Here is a 20,397-nt window from a genome sequence, read left to right as displayed (position 1 = left end):
GATTCATGGCCATCTCTATTAACAGGTGCCTTTTCATAATACAGGTGGCAATGATAGAGCGGCTACTTGCTTTAAGTCTACTGAAAATCTAAATCTCTAATAACAGGGGTCTTTTCATAATACAGGTGGAAATTATAGAACTGGCAGTTGCTTTAAGCCCGATACTAACTTATTAAGTGACCTGACATAATTAATCTGACCAGATAAAGTTAGCTGAACAAATAAAAATGAAATCCCGAAAGTCACTTGTATGTATTTTGAATCCTTGGTTGGTCAATTACGTCCAGCTTTTCAAATTTAATCTTGAACTTATTTTATATAATTTTCTACTTCTCTAATACTCAGGATGTCTCTTTTTCTACTTTGGGAGAACGATTTTAGGGTTGCTTGAAGAGTAGGCTCCATGCCTCCATGCCTCCATCTCTCTACAAAAACTAAATCACTCCAATAACTTGCATAGGAAATAAATCTAAATAAAAGTCTTGCGCTCACTTTCTGCATGTCGGGCTTACAATGAATTAAGATTAGTATAGTATATTCTGATATCTGATGTATCATAGTTATTTGGTCAAGTCAGTTAGCGCATCTGTTTTCTGAGAATCTGTGGTAAATTTTGAACCGGTTTGCGGTATACCTATCAGCGGTTTGGTGGAGAAATGCCTGGTATTGAAATTGGGCGCGAGTATGTCTAATCATTTGGTAACTTAACCTTCGGAAGTAACAATACCTTTATGGCTAACCTTGGGAAGTAACAATACCTTTATGGCTAACCTTGGGAAGTAACAATACCTTTATGGCTAACCTTGGGAAGTAACAATACCTTTATGGCTAACCTTGGGAAGTAACAATAGCTTTACTACTAACCTTGGGAAATAACAATACCTTTACGTTTGAGTTTGAGAAATAGCAATATATTTACGGTTGACCTTGGGAAGTAACAAATTTTTAGGGTTGACCTTGGGAAGTAACAAATTTTTAGGGTTGACCTTGGGAAGTAACACATTTTTGGGGTTGACCTTGGGAAGTAACAAACTTTTACGGCTGGCCTTGGTTTTAATTAGATTCTACCGTACCCTTGAACGACTGACTAACTGGAACAAAGAAATAAAAATAGGAATAGAAACTCGATATCAGCAGTCTATTTCGCCCAATGATCCCAAGACAGCTTCAGTTTCTACTCCTTATCTCTTTCGAAAGTCAACTAAATTCAGTTAATCATATTTTATATTGATATGGCAATACGGAGTTTGTTACCCGTTACATTGTGTGTTATGAAATAGAATCATGTCGGAGCTTCACTTGCAAGTGAAAACTAGTATGCCCCCTGAGAAAGCGGTGCAGTCAGATACTAATTAGCTCCAGGAGTCTAAAAAATCATAATAGCTACACCTATCTGTGGGAAAAGAGAGATGGAGAATTGGAGATGATGATCTTCGATGGTAAGCCCTTTGCAAAAAGTACCTATTATTGTGACAACATATTAACGTGTTTTAATCGAACTTGCTATCTTATATGCGACTAAACTGTTATTGTTTGTATTTGATGGTTTATCGGATTAACGTATTTTGTAATCCAACCTCAGATCGTCAGCAACCTGATACCACTGGTCTCGAAACCCTGAAGTGTCATAGACTATATGTTTTACATTCTGCTTTTACAGTCCGCCATAACTGCGGTTTAAAAGTTTCATAAGGATACTTTTTCAGAGTTGCAGTAACTAGTGATTTGTTCTGCAGAGACAAAATGAAGTTAATAACACTGTTAAATTTGGGCAAGATGTTCTGAGCAAAATTATTTCGTATTTGGCTTAGCATTGAGTGTGTTTTGGCCAAACATCAGAAAATACAGAGCATTGGTTTCACATTCTCATTTCTTACCTTTGCGGTATGCGAGCTATTAAATGCCCAATTGCCCGTGTCCGTTGACTGCCCAAGTTATCATTGTACGCTTAAGGTAATTTTAACAATATGTATCAGCATCGCCGGCACCAGAAGCTCCAGAAAGGTCTTGCTCGCGAACACTGCCCCGTTGTAATTGAACAGCGCTCGAGATATTCCTGTGGCACTGCTCCTCGCGTACTCGGGATTATGAAGGCGATCGGAGGGTAACCCAATCAAGTTGGCATTCGTCGGTTGTTCAGACTGCATTTAAATCCAAAACTGTTAGGATTTTAGCTGCCAATGCTCTTTATTTATGAGCAAATTCTAGCAATTATTTTATGGTGTCCCATTTACTTCTCACGTGCTCGGTTTTGTCGACTAAATCACGAATTTCTAATGATTGCGATACCCGTTGCGACTTTTCAAATGTCACTTGATTCGGGCGTTCAACGAGAGGTGGGATTTGTTATGATTAAATCTGAATTCAATAAAATTTCCAGCTTTCGTTGTATAAAGATAAAAATGATTAAATCAGTATTAAATTTTTAAACATTGTGACTTGCCCGGCGGCTTTCAAATGATAATGACCCCTTAATTTCATCTCTAAACCGCTTTTGTAGAACCAATTTTTCTAAATTATCTAACTACTAACCCAATGGAAATTTATACGAAGAATAAAAGTAAATATTCAAAAGGTTGGGGAAATTTCAAGGAGACTCCAAGTATTTGAAGTTTAAAGAAAGCAATATAAAATCCCATTATTTCGGTACGCAATAATTATATCAGAAGTAAATGAACCGAAGTTATCGAAATAGCGCTCAGAATCGGAGGGCGTTTTCCTTATGAAAATGATGAGAAAATCGAGTCAAATAAAAGCTAATTTCCATCCTCGTCTTTTGACGCGATAAATTGCACTTGGGAATTGTGGGTATAGCTATTTCTGTGTTTAAAAAATGGTTTCATAAAAATAAAAAACGTTTTTTTCGGCCTAGGAGCGTGCAAAATTTAAAATTCGAGGTCAAAATGTAACTTCATAAGGAAACCGCCTCCAACATGGGGAGTATAGCAGTCGGATAACTTTGTTTCATTTGCTTTTGATTATATTTATTTCCCGCAATGTCACAAAGTAATTCTTGTTAGAGTATGATCCTTACATCTCCATTTTCGTTGTCTCATTAACTGCGACTAAATTGGGTTCATAGTAGTTTATTTTGGTATTATAATACAGAGTTTTTTACGGGTTACATTTAGTATTTTTTTTTTCGAATTGAAACTGGTCGGAGCTAGAATTGAACGTTTAGTTTACTTGCTAGCAAGTGCAATCAAGTACGTCATTTGACATGACGGCGCAGGCAGTTGCGTATTTTCCGAAGTACTTGATGCAATCTTTATAGCATTGCCAAAAGTCTTCATTGTTACACGGAACTGTGGAAAAAGAGAGATTGATAAGATGATCTTCGATGGCGGGAGCCGCGGTTAGCCCTTCCAGAAATTGCGTACTATCGCCGCTTTGCATTAAGTTAGTGCTTTTAACTGAATTGGTCATCTTTTACGCGCAACAGATAAACTGGTATTATTTGTAGATGGGTTATCAGATTAACGGAATTTGTAAATAAACCTCAAGACTCCCGCCACTTGATCGCCCTTATCCCGAAACCATGAAGTGTCATTCTATGTTTTATAATTTGCTTTTACAATATACCATAAACGAGGTTGAACAGTTGCATTATCATACTCTTTTAGAGTTTCAGCAACTAGTGACATGTTCTGCAGAGACAAAAATAGGTTAATAACAGAATTAAATTTCAGCAACATTTTCTGGGAAAAATGCTCGCGTGTTTGGTTCAAACATTGTTCTTTCTTAACTTCCGTTTTCATAAGTTTATCGTTGAGAGTGTTTTGCCCAGCATCACAAAATACAAATATCAGCAGGCTATCTATTGTTGTCACATTCTAATTTCTTGCCTTTGCGCTATGCGAGACATTAACTTCCAAATTACCCGTGTCCGTCGAGTGCTCAAGTTATTATTGTACGCTCAAGGCCTTTTTATTTTCTACAAATGACTTTCTATTACTCACGTGACAAGACAGTTTGTAGTAGCATTGCCAAGAGCAGAAGCGTTAGAAAGAGTTTGTTTGCGAACATTGTCTCGTTGTTGTTGCACAGCACTCGAGATGTTCCTGTGGCACTGTTCCTGGCGTGCTCGGGATTATGAAGGCGATCGGATTGTAACCCAATCAAGTTGGCATTCGTCGGTTGTTCACGCTGCGTTTAACTCGAAAACTATTGGGTTTGTTTCGGGCGTGGGTTCTTCTTATCTATGAGCAAATTGTCACAATTTATTTCGGTGTTCAATTTACATTTCACGTGCTTTATTTGGTAGAGCAAATCACGAGTTTGACCATTAGATAATAATAAAACCGTATTAATTAGACACCGCCATAGACGTAAGTTAAGGTCTGCCATAGGGGTCCATGGTAACAGCGTTGTCCTGGAGAGAAGAAAAGAACGTACGACGATAGGGCAGTAGCGACATCTTCTTTTTTCGAAATTTCTACATCTAAAATATGATCTTACTTGGTAGAGCAGCTACGCTCGGGTATATAAATGACACACAAAACGCCTCTAAATCTCAAATTTCAAAAATAAATACCATCAGAAACCCAACTCTTATTTAAAATAGCCAGTCTTAGGTTCCGATGAATCATTTTGCAAAGATAAGTGTTAATTTAAGTTCTAAAATGATAAAGTTTTGCATAAGCCTTGGCTACGGTGCCAAGGGCTCGCGGCGGATTTTCCCTCCTGCGTGGTTCTAAGTTTAAACACGTTCGCGCACGGCATAATGCTTCGCGAACTTTATTTCAGAAATGCATAGTTGAGGAGGTAATGGGCCAATTGCGCAGTTCCCATTAGCGCACAAATGGTAAATTGCGCAAATGACAAACTGCGCAAATGGGGAGCTGCGCAAATAGCAATTCCGCAAATGGGAAATGCGCAATTGGGAACGTGCGCAAACGAAAACTGCGCAAGTGGACCCAAACCGTTGAGGACGTAGCCACTAGGAGGTGCAGATTTTGAATACCCACCTCTTAATAACGGGTAAGTGATCGTCAAAAATTTGGCCTTTACCTTTGCTTATGGGGACCTTATGATATGCTTATGGTCATATAAATAGCATATTATCTCACTAGATATCCTGGCTTTTTGTGGCGTCATCTATTAGCGGTAAATACATTGTTATTAATGACTAAAATATTTTAAAACATTAAAATTAATCTTGAAAGATCTAATTATAAATGACATGACATTGAAATTGAACCTAATGTAAATTAAATATGAAATTTAATTTAATGTAAATTAAATAATGTGTGAGTTTTATATATATTACAGATGTCACTACAGGTGACATTTAAATGACCCTTAAATATTAACCTTTGGGTTGTCTGCTGCGGCCACATTTCTTTCATTTTTACTTAGCGCGAACGGGGCGCTGTAGTCGGAAACTCCTTTTCCCCGTTTCACCCCCATTATGACGTGGTACCTACACCTCTCACACGGGGGCGCCAAGTTCGGAAGGTGGTGTGCATTTTTTCTTATGGTTTGACTGATTGTGATACCTTGGATTAACAATAGTAATGCAAACCTGGATATATCACTCTATCGTTCCGCGTGCATTTGCTAAGTGTTTGTTACAGGTTCTGCCTTGTAGAAGGCTAAGTGTTACGGGAGTTTCGGAAATTCTCCGTTAACTTCGTCGAAGCAGCGCTGCTGTTGCAAACGTCATTTGCTGGTCAACTTTTTTCCAAGTGATATATCCAGTTAGACACTACTATTGTTAATCCAAGGTGATACTCCTTGCGGATTTCCGAAGAACACTTGATTGCAATAAGAGTTAGATAATGGTGTTTTAAACGGATTAAATTTAAATCTGAAGCTTTCATTGTATAATGATGAAAATATTTAATGAAATTATTAATTTTTAACCATTTTGACTGGCCCTGAGGCTTTCAGTTGATAAGGACCCCTTAAATCCGCCAGGGCCTTGTTACCAGCTCTTCAAACGGGCAAGGTTAAATCATCGATTAAAAGGGTGACGGACGGACAATATATGTTGGGAAATTAGGTTGATTTGCACCTCTTTCGTATACAGCTTATTCACGAAATACCAGGGGACGTAACGGATTTTAAAATAACCCGGGACCCATGAGTAAATTAAATTTAAAAAATATTAGGTCTCGGACATTTGTTTAGATTAGAGCATTTTGTGCTCCGTTTAAAGCAAATGGCTGCTCTATCATTGCCAAATGTATTATGAAAAAGTCCCTATTGTTAGAGATGACCATGAATCTTTCCGATTCTTGAAAAAACGCAGCCTTTACTAGAGAGCGTGGTGCCATCTATTTATGGCAAAGGAAGTTCAATTAAAAAATCTAAATTATAACATCGTCAGAGAGCCATTGTAGAGTATTATCGTTAGACCACTTATACTCTATTTAGTGGGCTTTAACCTAAATTGTATATCCCATGTAAAATTATTGTTTATAATTGCTGTAATTTATGTGATTGACCAATTTACAAACGAGCCAATCAATGCGAGGGGTACCTATAAGTACCGCCTTTTTTATTTCGGCGCTAGCGACATCTATTGAAAAATGAGATACTTCACGTCGAGCCGCCCCTTGCTTTAATCGTCATTCTTATTTATGTTATGTAACTTATACTAGCGTTGAATTATACTTTTTTCAGTTTCTAAAAAGCTGCTGTAGATGGCGCCACAGTAAATATACTCGTTCATACGGGCATACAGAACTGAAAATAAGCTTAAAATTCGAAAGATACCGGCCCTAGGCAATTTCCTATTTTGTCTAGGCTAAAACACCGTCCTGATTTTCGCCTTTCAACCGCTTTGATAAAACTAATTTTCCTAAAATATCTTCCTCTTTAGACTAACTCATTGGCAGTAGTGATTCACTCCTGTCATTGGTGATATATACTACGAATAAATTTAAGAAATAATTTGGGTAAATTTCAAGAAAACTAGCTATATTTCGGATTATTGGTTCGATCAAAGAAACTCCATTATTTCGGTTAGTAATAAATATATTTATTTCCCGCAATGTTTTCATTTTCTTGGACTCCAGCGAGGTAGTAGGATTTACTTTAAAACCAATACGCTCGGCAACGAAATTGGGATCAGAGTGGTTTATTTCGATATTGTAATACAGAGTTACATTTAGTATTTCCGAATTGAGCTTGGATTAAATGTTTAATCAAATTCCTTGCAATAGCAATATCCAATGTTCAATGAGTTGATTCTGCAGTTAGATATATCTTTGCCATAGATGTCGAAGCATTTAGTAGCGCATTTGCGCAACTCTTTTCTGGTACATGGAACTGTGGAAAAAGAGAGATTGAGAAGATGATCTTCGATGGCGCAGCTACGGTTAGCCCTTCCAAAAAGTGCGTATTATCGCCGCTTTGCATTAAGTTAGTGCTTTTAACTGAACTGGTCATCTTTTACGCGCAACAGATAAACTGGTATTAGTTCTATCATAAGCCTATCAACCCTAAGTTTGAATCGACGGGAAATGTTGGTTCAAGCTAACGACTGTCGAAAGTACAGCGCTAAATCCACCTGGTGCCGGAAAAGAGAAACGTAACGCATCTCGCAATGCATGATGCCAGCTGCTTTAGTAAAAGAGAGGTGCGTATAGAGAGAAAGGGGGAAGGAAGAAGGTTCAATTTATCTCTACCAGGTGCCGATACTATCGCCTGATTTCTTCTTTTTCGCCCGTCCAGTGGTGGTACAAAGGGCGCTATGCGCGTTTCAAACTTAGGGTTATCAGATTAACGGAATTTGTAAATAAACCTCAGAACTTCAGCCACTTGATCGCTATTATAACGAAACCATGAAGTGTCATAGACTATATGTTTTACATTCTGCTTTTACAATCTACCATAACCATTAACCGAGATTGAACAGTTGCATAATCATACTCTTTCGGAGCTGCAGCAACTAGTGATACGTTCTACAGATATAAAAATAGGTTAATAACACCATTGTATTTCAGCAAAATGTTCTGCACAAAATGCTCGCGTGTTTGTTAAAAAAATTGGTAAATGTTTCTTAACTTCCCATTTCATAAGTTTCCCGTTGAGAGTGTTTTGCCCAGCATCAGAAAATAGAGATCTCAGGCTATCTATTGTTGTCACATTCTAAATTCTTGCCTTTGCGCTATGCGAGACATTAAAAGCCAAATTACCCGTGTCCGTCGAGTGCCCAAGTTATTGTTGTACGCTCAAGGCCTTTTCATTTTCTATAAATGACTTCCTATTACTTACGTGACAAGACAGTTTGTAGCAGCATTGCCGACAGCAGAAGCGTTAGGAAGAGTTTGTTCGCGAACATTGTCCCGTTGTTGTTGCACAGCACTCGAGATGATCCTGTGGCACTGCCCCTCGCGTACTCGGGATTATGAAGGCGATCGGATTGTAATCCAATCAAGTTGGCATTCGTCGGTTGTTCACGCTGCGTTTAACTCGAAAACTATCGGGTTTGTTTCGAGCGTGGGAGCTTCTTGTTTATGAGGAAACTCTCGGAATTTATTTTGGGGTTCTATTTACATTTCAAGTGCTTTATTTGGTGGAGCAAATCACGAATTTGACTGATTATCAGTGGCGGACTGTACATAGGATCAACTTGCTGTTTGTGCCTCTGATGCAGTGGGCCCCCCTAATTTCCTTAAGCGTATCAGTGAATCGAGTCGAATGTGGGAAGGCATTTTCCAAGTTAAAGATCATAAAGAGAAGGCTTAGAAATTCTCTGTCTGTGGAGAACTTGGAATCTTTCATGTTGCTTATTGCATTTCATAGAAATGGAAATTCTAAACAAATTGCATGCTAAAGCTGTGATATAATATCTAAAACAATATCTTATCTTTGTGTACTTTGATATTACGTTATCACTGTTTGCGTCACTACCCCCTTGTTATTATGTAAATACTCGTACTATAAATACCTGCGACTAAACACAAAGAATACTCATTGTTGTACCGTGCTTGATCAGACGAATAAATGTATCTTTTATCTATTCAACTTCGGGTAGTCATAGACATACGAAACATTAAGAAAATTTCCAATATTTAGTATTATTGGTTCGATGAAAAAAAATATAAAAGGAATTAAAAATCCATTATTTCGGTAATCAATAAGTTCTGTTATTTCCCGGAATGTCACGAAGTAATTATTGTTAGTTTATGGTCTTTACCTCTTAATTTTCTTTGTCTCCAATTCTGTAGTAGGATTTACTTTAAAATCAATACGCTCTTCGACTAAAGATTGGCGTTGAAAAAGAAATTATCCACTTATTTATTTTTATTCATAACCGACAATTATCCAAAAAATATCAGAAAAAACCTATTAGTTTTGCATGTTAAATCGTTGTTTATTCGTATAAAATGTTCATAAATAAACAATTAACCAAAACTTTTATGACTAATCGAAATTTTGCTGTTTAATTTATTTGTTCCGCCGATCTCTATCTGCGACTAACAATTGTAAATTGGGTTCATAATGTTTTATTTGAATATTGCAATACATAGTTTGTGAGAAGTTACATTTTGTGATTTCGAAGTGAAACGGTTCGGAGCTTGGCTTGAGAGTTTAATCTACATGTTAGCAAGTGCAAATTGATATACCCCCTGAGAGAACTGAGCAGGCAGATACTATTCCACTCGGGGAGTCAAAGCAATTATAAGCGCATTTCCACCACTGGCCATCGCTACATCTTTCTGTGGGAAAAGAGACATTGAGAAGATGATCTTCGATGGCTTGCTGTCTTTTATGCATAAGAAATAAATGGTTATTATTGGTTTCTTATCGGATTAACCGAATTTTTAATCCAACATCAATAATAATAAAAATAATAATCAGCTAGGCTAATACCGTTGGCACCACCTTAAGCCCAAGTCATCAAGCGACTTCTAATGCCTTTAATTCAGGTGGCCGGGTTACAATGGGTAGGTGGGTGGTGGCAAGCCCTTCATGCCACGCGTACCAACAGCTCCCTACAACTACTAAATTATTGTTAAACTCCACAAGTTTTTATGGACTATCATAGATTATATTAGTATGTTTATTTTAGTTCCCGATACCAGCATTTGACTAGCACAAGCGTACTCTGAGTTGCAGTAAATAATTATTGGTTCCGCAGACATAAATAAGTTAATATCATAATTAAAAATCGAAAAACCCTCGCGTATTTGAGCAGACTAACAATTGAGGTCTCATAATCATTTCTTGACTCTGTAGTATCCGATGTTTTAAATGACCAATTTCCCGTGTCCACCTAGTGCCCAAGTTTTTATTAATTGGTCAACGGCCTTTTCTTTTCTATAATTGGCTTCCTGTTACTCACTTGACAAGACAGTTTGTAGCAGCATCGCCAACAGCAGAAGCGTTAGGAAGAGTTTGTTTGCGAACATTGTCTCGTTGTTGTTGCACAGCACTCGAGATGCTCCTGTGGCACTGTTCCTGGTGTGCTCGGGATTATGAAGGCGATCGGATTGTAATCCAAGCAAGTTGGCATTTGTCGGTTGTTCACGCTGCGTTTAACTCGAAAACTATTGAATTTGTTTCGAGCGTGGGTTCTTCTTATCTATGAGCAAATTGTCGCAATTAAGTTTGGTGTTCTATTTACATTTCACGTGCTTTATTTGGTGGAGCAAATCATGAATTTGACTGATTATCAGTGGCGGACTTTACATAGGATCAACTTGCTGTTTGTGCCTCTGATGCAGTGGGCCCCCTTAGTTTCCTTAAGCGTAAAGCAATAAACAAAATTCTTGAAATCAAAAATAGTAGTGTAGAGGAAGTAATCACGGTTTGTACAACACAAAAATTATATACAGATTTATCATGCTTGAACCAGCCAATTTTAAAACTATAGCAGAGACAGGCCTTGGAGATTAAACATTGTAATTTATTTAATTTTTATTAAACTTTAATGTGTTAAATATATTGTTTATTGATGGTAAATATATGGATTCTAGTTGCGGCAAGTTTAAAATATGTAGCTTTTGCCCATCGCGTACTATAATGCTGTCTTCCAATAGACTTTTTGACAAGTCAATTTATATCCTTTGTGAACTTTATAAATTTATCTATACAATATCAATGAATCGAGTCGAATGTGGGAAGGCATTTTCCAAGTTAAAGATCATAAAGACAAGGCTTAGAAATTATCTGTCTGTGGAGAACTTGGAATCTTTCATGTTGCTTATTGCACTCCATAGACAAGAAATTATTAAACAAATTGCATGCTAAAGCAGTTATTGACAGATTTGCACAATAGTCTAGTGAGCTCAAACGATTGCTTTTATATAGCGGACCGCGTGAAATAGGCGCCTGTACACTGTAAAATATAATTTACGAAAAATTTATTTCAATTTCACAAAAAGTTTATTTTCGCTTTTTTCCACTTGCGTTAGTTTTGAAAATTGTATTGCTTATAAAAATTAAATGACACAAATGTACTTCCTTTGAGTCATGGTAAGTACTGTTTTCAGCCACACTATGATACTCGCTGCGGCTTTTCAAAGTTCACTTCATTTGGCTTTTCAAGATGGAACACATAATGCTGCGTTTCAATCCGTTTTAATTCATTGTATCAAGATTAAAAATTATTAAATCAGTATTAAATTTCTAACCATTGGGGCTTGCTCTGTTGCTTTCAATTTATAATGGAACCTTAATTTCGAGTTTATTTTTTTAAATATCTACCTACTAACCCCTTGAATTTAGATCACGAATAAAAGCAAATATCAAAGAGGTTGAAGAAATTTCGAGAAAATTTCAAATATTTCGTATTAGTGATTCGATGAAAAAAAATATGAAAATGAATTAAAATTCCATTATTTCGGTAATCAATAAGTTCTTTTATTTCCCGGAATGTCACAAAGTAATTATTGTTAGTTTATGGTCTTTATCTCTTCATTCTCTTTGTCTCCAATTATGTAGTAGGATTTATTTTAAAATCAATACGCATTATACGCTATGCGACTAACAATTGTAAATTGGGTTAATAGTGTTTTATTTGGATACTGCAATACATAAATGTAGTCTGTGATAAGTTACATTTTGTGATTTCGAATTGAAATGGTTCGGAGCTTGGCTTGAGAGTTTAATCTACACGCTAGCAAGAGCAAACTGTTATGCCCCATGAGACAGCTGAGCAGGCAGATACTATTCCACTCGGGGAGTCTACGCAATCATAAGCGCATTTCCACCACTGGCCATCGCTACATCTTTCTGTGGGAAAAGAGACATTGAGAAGATGATCTTCGATGGCTTGCTGTCTTTTACGCGTAAGAAATAAATTGTTATTATTTGTTTCTTATTGGATTAACCGATTTATTTTAATCCAACCTCAGAAAATAATAATAATAAAAATAATCCGCTAGGCTAAACCCCGTAGCACCACATTAAGCCGAAGTCATCAAGCGACTTCTAATGCCTATAATTCAGGTGGCCGGGTTACAATGCGTAGGTGAGTGGTAGAAAGACATTCATGCTCCCTACACTTACTATGATTGTTAACCTCCACAAGTTTTTATGAATTATCATAGATTATATTTTAATTTTTTTTCAGTTCCTGTTACCAGCAGTTGACTAGCACAAGTGTACTCTGAGTAGCAGGAATTAATGATTGGTTCCGCAGAGACAAAAATTAGTTAATATCATAATTAAAAAAGGAAAAAAACCTCGCGTATTTGAGCAGACTAACAATTGAGGTCACATTCTCATTTCTTGACTTTGTAGTGTTACATGACCAATTTCCCTTGTCCACCTAGTGCCCAAGTTTTTTTTTACTTGGTCAACGGCCTTTTATTTTATATAATTGGCTTCCTGTTACTCACTTGACAAGACAGTTTGTAGCAGCATCGCCAACAGCAGAAGCGTTAGGAAGAGTTTGTTCGCGAACATTGTCCCGTTGTTGTTGCACAGCACTAGAGATGTTCCTGTGGCACTGCTTCTTGCTTACTCGGGATTATATACGTGATCGAAGGGTAACCCAATCAAGTTGGCATTCGTCGGTTGTTCACGCTGCATTTAACGTGAAAACTATTGGGTTTTTAGTTGTCAGTGCTTCTTATTTATGAGCGAATTGGCGCAATCATTTATGGTGTCCTTTTTACATTTCACGTGCTCAATTGGGTCGACGAAATCACGAATTGGACAGATTGTGATACGCTTCTCAAATGTCAGTTTATTAGGGCTTTCAACAAGGAGCTGGTAATACTTTGATTAAATCTGATTTAATTTAAAATTTCGTCCTTGTTAGACTGACCGATACCATTTAAATATTTCGTTCAATTCCGTTTAATTTGCGCATAATAGCTAAAGTCTTATAAGGCACTTCGTGGTAATTTTCTATATTCCCAGCTAAAGGAACGGAAACCTTTTTACACGAAGAAGAACCCTATCAGCGCTTTAGACTCATTTGAAAAATTCAGCCCTTCCGTACATTCGAACATAGCTAGAGCGGGAAACAAGGAAAAGTTGAGTGGTCCTTAAATTTCAACTAGGCGCAGATTTTAACCATTGTCTTCCTTACATGTATAGTCCAGGTAACATTTTTGGGGAATCAAATCAAATATCATAATTAGTTTCTATCCATGTTAAATAACAAATCGAATATTTAAAACGTCAAATAGTGTGGTCGAATATCTAGGAAAGAAACCAAATAATATTTCGAATAGAAAACAATTTGACCTATTTTTGGTGTTACTTTTGCTGTACTAGAAAATAAAAAAACACGCCAGGCAAAAATATCTATCCAATAAGATTCCTAACAGTTGACAACAGGCGATTGCAGCGCCATACCACGCGTTACTGTAGCGAAATTTTTAATAATCCATCTTTGATAAGATAGACACTAGAGAACCCACGCTGTGATTCGATTCGTTTTGAAAAACTATTTGAAATTCGATTTATTTTTTACCAATATTTTTGAATATGGGACAATTTCATCAACTAATTTTGGCCGGGAGTAGTGGCTCACTCCTGTAATCCAAGGCGTCCGGGAGGCAGAGTTTGTGGATGGCCGTGTGAGGACGACCACTAATCCCCCAACGGGTGGTTGTCATACTTCCGCCACGGGTGTCCCAACCCTATCCCCAAGTATCCCCCGTTGGCGTGGCCGTAACACATATCTCGCACCTGATTAATCAAATGGACGAGCGGACTGAATTGTCCCACCCGTTACAATCGCACATAACGATCTTCTAAAAAAAAAAACTAATTTTGTACTTGCCTCAATCTATTTCATTAAATTATCTTAAAATTGGCATGTCTGGCTAAGGTCAAATGGAATTAACTTTGTAGGAGAAACAAGTTGACACTAAGGAATTCAAAAATGGACCAATTGAGATACTCTTCAAGCTATTCATTCTAATTAATATGTCACTAAAGCAAGCTGACACTTAAACCTTTCATATTACTTTCAGAACTTTAACAGAAATTGAAGTTTTGTGAAAGAATGTCCATCTTTTGCTTGATTTAGGAAATAAAAATAGCTTCCAAATCTTTGTCTTTAATACTTAAAAGATAAAACAATTATTATTAACATAACTTTAATCAAATTAACGTTACATAAAATCTTTAGTACTAAACATTTAACACAACCCTAATAAGTTCTTAAATAAAACGCTCTCCTTTTGGGTTGGCCAGTTACCAGATTGACCCGGCTAGCCAAAGAAACTAACTACAATCTATACTCAAGCCAATTTTAGTCAACTAGGTTCCACGTTCACTTTATAAACGCAGTTTTTGAATTGCGTCTAGGCGCTTGACTTCATGAAATTTTCTGATGAGAAAAATCGGAAATCCTTTAATAGATTTTGCTTTAACATACTACCTGGGGTACGGCAACCAAAATTCTAGTTCCACTGCATTTATGATTTATATTCGTAGTATACCTTCACGTATTACTTTGAGGGGGAGCAATACCTTTGCCTTTGACCTTGGACAGTAACAATACCTTTGCCTTTGACCTTGGACAGTAACAATACCTTTGCCTTTGACCTTGGACAGTAACAATACCTTTGCCTTTGACCTTGGACAGTAACAATACCTTTGCTTTGACCTTGGACAGTAATAATACCTTTATGTTGGACATTGGGATGGAAAGCTTTACGTAGGACCTTAGACAGTAACAACACCTTTACGTTTCCCTTCAGGAAGTAACCAAACCCTTCACTTTTGTCCTTGAAGATTGACAAAACCCTCACGTTTGTCCTTGGAGATTGACAAAACCCTTACGTGTGTCCTTGGAGATTGACAAAACCCTTACGTTTGTCCTTGGAGATTGACAAAACCCTTACGTTTGTCCTTGGAGATTGACACAACTTTTACGTTTGTCATCGGAGATTGATAATACCCTTACGTTTGTGTATAGAGAGTAACAATACCTTTTCCGTTTACGAAAAAACAATTTATTTTCGAAATTGGCTCAGTGTTTGGTTCATTCCATCAAGTAATTGTCTCGAGCGAAAGGAATAGAAACTCCACTTCGGCACGTCCTTAGACTATTTATTTCCCGCAATTTCACGACATAAACCTCGCTGTTTCTACTATTTATCTCTGCTTAAGACGTCGTAGATTCACTTTAAAACCAACAAATTAGGTTCATCATGTTGTATTTCGATATTGTAATACAAAGTTTGTGACAAGTTACATTGAGTGTTTTCGAATTGATAATTAATTTACTCAGGTGCAAATGCAATCTTGCGTGCCGATGAAGTCGATGAGGCATTAAACAACTTATGTATTAAAGACTTTTTACGCAATTATAACTGCATTCCGTCCATTCGTCTTTGCTACACGGCCCTGTGGGAAACGATAGATTGAACCGGGCTAAGCCCTTAAAACAAAAGTACCGATTATCGGACTTTGCATTAATGCAGTGTTTTTCACGAAACTTGCAACAACAAAACTATAATTGTATCGGATCGGTTATCAAAATTAACGGTGTAATATTCTTAGCCCTAAACTATTATTCGTGACGAAGTGTTATTTGAACAATCATCAGGAACCCTCGAAGTGTCAAGCAGGAACAGAAGACGCGTACTTCCTTCGTAAGAAATTAATGATATACTTCTGGCAATATTAAATCGTTGAAAATGAAAAGACTTCATTTTAAGTAGAAAAACTTTAAAAGTGATAATTTGAATCTGAAATTATTGGTTCGATCCTTTGCCCTGGTGGCAATTTTGCTTCGATAATTTCCAAGTACGGCACATGACGGGAATCATGAGATGCGCTTCTTAACCTTTAACTTCGTATTATTTCTACAACTATTGCTCGAATTTTATTAATTAATTTACACGGAATTTTTGCAAACTTTTATGCAATTATTGGGTTTCTTTTTATCCCTTGAGAAGACAGTTTTTATCAGCATCGCCGACAGCAGAAACGCCAGAAAGAACTTCTTTGCCAACATTCTCCTGTTGTTGTTGTCGAACTGATATCCGCGATCAGAGGTTTTTAAAAGATAGAAAACTTATTTTATATATGTAAAAATGGATTTCAGTCTAACAACCTTGGAGCAACCCTGTGCCCTTGTGGTCTATTGATCTTTAAATTTGATCAATTTCTAAATTATTTTGAAATATTATTTAATAAGCATAGTTAAATAAGTACACTAACCAGAGGCGTACCGAGCCGGGTTACGGGGGTCAATATTTAACCGGGTGCCAAGCTGGTTATCGTGAAAGGGTGCCAAAACACTCCTATCTTTAACGTCCAATCGTTCCTTCAAGATTTCAATTTAAAACAATTGCTAGTTTTTCCAAAATGTATCACAATATATCGTATCTATGATATATACAGACCAAAATCGAACTTACGAAGGACGGACTAATGTTGTGGTTGGTAAATTAAGCGGTAGGTTATATACAATTTGAAGTAAGACCGTACCAACGACGATATTAAACTAACGGTGAAAGGTAGCATAGTTTAGACTAAAATCACAGTTTTTACAAAAAAAAATATGAAGCTATTATAAATTTTTTTATATACATGGGGCGCCATTTTGAAACTTTTTAACCGGGCGCCATATACCCTCGGTACGCCACTGACACTAACTAACGCTATTTTTACGAACTCATTTGAAACTATTGGGCTTCCTATTACTCACCTGACAAGACAGTTTGTATCATAAATAGATGTCACCACGCTCTCCAGTAAAGTCTCGATTATCGAAGAATCGGATAGATTTAAGGCCATCTCTAATAACAGGGGTTTTTTCATCATACAGGTGCCGCCACTTGCTTTATAGACATTAAATTATTCAAAAATGGCACATTGCACTAATGAAGCGCTTCTAACAAAACTTTTTATCAGATAAATTGTTATTATTAGTATCAGATTGGTTATCAGATTGACGGATTTTGTGATCCAATCTGAGCTCTTCCGCCGTATAAAACAGATAACAGAGCGGCATATTAAGATCAAAATAGAAGCACTTCTTCAATTGACGCGGGTTTGCCACAAGGATTTTGTGTAATAGTATTAATGGTTACCAGAAGTACATCTTCAAAGTAACATCCTGTGCAGGCATTTGGAAGCTTTCAGTGGTAACTAATTTCCAAACCACGTCTTGGCTCAAAATTTACTGCTGTATGTGGTCATTTACGATGTAAAATATTAAAATGTTGGTGTAATATTTTAAGAACGTGAGTGTTTATTAATTAGCGCCGCAGTATTATTTTTACCGAAACTGATTTTGAACACTCATCATTGTCATTATTAGCAGGGTTGGCGGATGGATACTTATCTCGTAAGAGATTAATTATTTACTTCTGGCAATATTCAATCGTTGAAAAAGGAAAGAATTTCATTTTAAGTGGTAAAACCTGAAAAGTGATAGTTTGAATCTGAAATTATCGGTTAATAATAATAATAATAATAATAATCAGCTAGGCTAATACCCAAGGTACCACCTTAGGCCTAAATCATCAAGCGACTTTTGAAGCCTTTAGTTCGGGTGGCCGGGTTACACTGATTGGATGGGTTTTTTTAAACATTAAGTTTGATTAACTTATAAAATTAGTTCTCGAATGTTATTTAAAAGGCTTAGTAAAATATTGAATATGAAGTAACGCTCATTTTGGCGAACTGTTGCTATCAGCCGATTGGGCCGAAGCGTCAGATTGAACTACCTCGCGAACCCCGTTGTGGTTGGACGGCATTCGAGAGAGTTGGCATGCGTGGGTTGTTCACGCTGCATTTAACTCCAAAACAGCGCAAAATGCCACGGGCCCTGGGCGACAAAGTGGCGCCGTGATAACTCCTAGTAATAAATTATATTTCTAATATAATTACAAAATTATATTAATATTTAAAATGTTATGCGATGTACCCCATTTAAAACTTCACATTTGTTAGTATCGTCCCATATTTATTTGTCATTATCATAACTCCTACTGTATCCCAATAAGAATTATATTAAAATTAAAAATTTTATGCGATGTACCCCATTTAAAACTTAATATTTGTTAGTATCGTCCCATATTTATTTGTCATTATCATAACTCCTACTGTATCCCAATAAGAATTATATTAATATTAAAAATTTTATGCGATGTACCCCATTTAAAACTTCGCATTTGTTAGTATCGTCCCATATTTATTTGTCATTATCATGACTCCTACTGTATCCCAATAAGAATTCTATTAATATTAAAAATTTTATGCGATGTACCCCATTTAAAACTTCGCATTTGTTAGTATCGTCCCATATTTATTTGTCATTATCATGACTCCTACTGTATCCCAATAAGAATTCTATTAATATTAAAAATGTTATGCGATGTACCCCATTTAAAACTTTGCATATGTTAGTATCGTCCCATATTTATTTGTCATTATCATGACTCCTACTGTATCCCAATAAGAATTCTATTAATATTAAAAATGTTATGCGATGTACCCCATTTAAAACTTCACATTTGTTAGTATCGTCCCATATTTATTTGTCATTATCATAACTCCTACTGTATCCCAATAAGAATTATATTAATATTAAAAAATTTATGCGATGTACCCCATTTAAAACTTCGCATTTGTTAGTATCGTCCCATATTTATTTGTCATTATCATGACTCCTACTGTATCACAATAAGAATTCTATTAATATTAAAAATTTTATGCGATGTACCCCATTTAAAACTTTGCATATGTTAGTATCGTCCCATATTTATTTGTCATTATCATGACTCCTACTGTATCCCAATAAGAATTCTATTAATATTAAAAATGTTATGCGATGTACCCCATTTAAAACTTCACATTTGTTAGTATCGTCCCATATTTATTTGTCATTATCATAACTCCTACTGTATCCCAATAAGAATTATATTAATATTAAAAAATTTATGCGATGTACCCCATTTAAAACTTCGCATTTGTTAGTATCGTCCCATATTTATTTGTCATTATCATGACTCCTACTGTATCCCAATAAGAATTCTATTAATATTAAAAATTTTATGCGATGTACCCCATTTAAAACTTCGCATTTGTTAGTATCGTCCCATATTTATTTGTCATTATCATGACTCCTACTGTATCCCAATAAGAATTCTATTAATATTTAAAATGTTATGCGATGTACCCCATTTAAAACTTCACATTTGTTAGTATCGTCTTATATTTATTTGTCATTATCATAACTCCTACTGTATCCCAATAAGAATTATATTAATATTAAAAAATTTATGCGATGTACCCCATTTAAAACTTCGCATTTGTTAGTATCGTCCCATATTTATTTGTCATTATCATGACTCCTACTGTATCCCAATAAGAATTCTATTAATATTAAAAATGTTATGCGATGTACCCCATTTAAAACTTCACATTTGTTAGTATCGTCCCATATTTATTTGTCATTATCATAACTCCTACTGTATCCCAATAAGAATTATATTAATATTAAAAATTTTATGCGATGTACCCCATTTAAAACTTCGCATTTGTTAGTATCGTCCCATATTTATTTGTCATTATCATAACTCCTACTGTATCCCAATAATAATCAAAATTGTACATGTTATACCAGTGACTTGACCCCGACTGTTAAATCATTATTGGATAAGAGTCAATATTACGTAGGAAATTAGAAAAGTTATCATGTTTGCAAGTTAGCCTAGGCTAGTTTCATCTAAAATTACATTATTTTAATTTTTACATTGCGTTACTTACTGTACCTTATTCTTACTAGAAAAGTATTTGAAAGTAGCTGAAACGAATCGTATCTCGTCTTTTTAGAAAATTGCCACGGGCCTCAAAATTATCGCTACGCCACTGCTCCAAAACTATTGGGATTTTAGTTGTCAGTGCGTCTTATTTATGAGCAAATTGTTGCTCTTCGTTTCGGTGTCCTTTTTACATTTCACGTGCTCGATTTCTGTCGACTAAATCACGAATTGTACCGATTGTGATACCCGTTGCGAC

At 36.1% G+C, this 20,397-nt stretch overlaps 1 protein-coding gene and 3 long non-coding RNA genes across 4 annotated transcripts in view; 1 reads left to right on the top strand and 3 right to left on the bottom strand.

The window, feature by feature from the left end:
• Positions 1-20,397, top strand: part of LOC149962761 (uncharacterized) — a 221,415-nt gene that overhangs the window by 93,810 nt on the left and 107,208 nt on the right. The window lies entirely within an intron of this gene.
• Positions 7,058-8,363, bottom strand: LOC149962772 (uncharacterized). The gene is made up of 2 exons (XR_016480018.1): positions 8,224-8,363; positions 7,058-7,275 (listed from the first exon to the last, which is right to left on the bottom strand). It is a non-coding gene; the product is annotated as an uncharacterized LOC149962772 (long non-coding RNA).
• Positions 9,443-10,490, bottom strand: LOC149962771 (uncharacterized). The gene is made up of 2 exons (XR_016480011.1): positions 10,298-10,490; positions 9,443-9,671 (listed from the first exon to the last, which is right to left on the bottom strand). It is a non-coding gene; the product is annotated as an uncharacterized LOC149962771 (long non-coding RNA).
• LOC149962770 (uncharacterized) lies at positions 11,955-12,990 on the bottom strand. Its single transcript, XR_016480015.1, has 2 exons — positions 12,798-12,990; positions 11,955-12,189 (listed from the first exon to the last, which is right to left on the bottom strand). It is a non-coding gene; the product is annotated as an uncharacterized LOC149962770 (long non-coding RNA).

This window comes from Leiobunum rupestre, chromosome 1, assembly GCF_980474605.1.
Source record: "Leiobunum rupestre chromosome 1, qqLeiRupe1.1.hap1, whole genome shotgun sequence".
Taxonomy (NCBI): Eukaryota; Metazoa; Arthropoda; class Arachnida; order Opiliones; family Sclerosomatidae; genus Leiobunum; species Leiobunum rupestre.
Note: the sequence above shows the minus strand (reverse complement) of the source record. Positions and strands in the feature narration are given on the sequence as shown.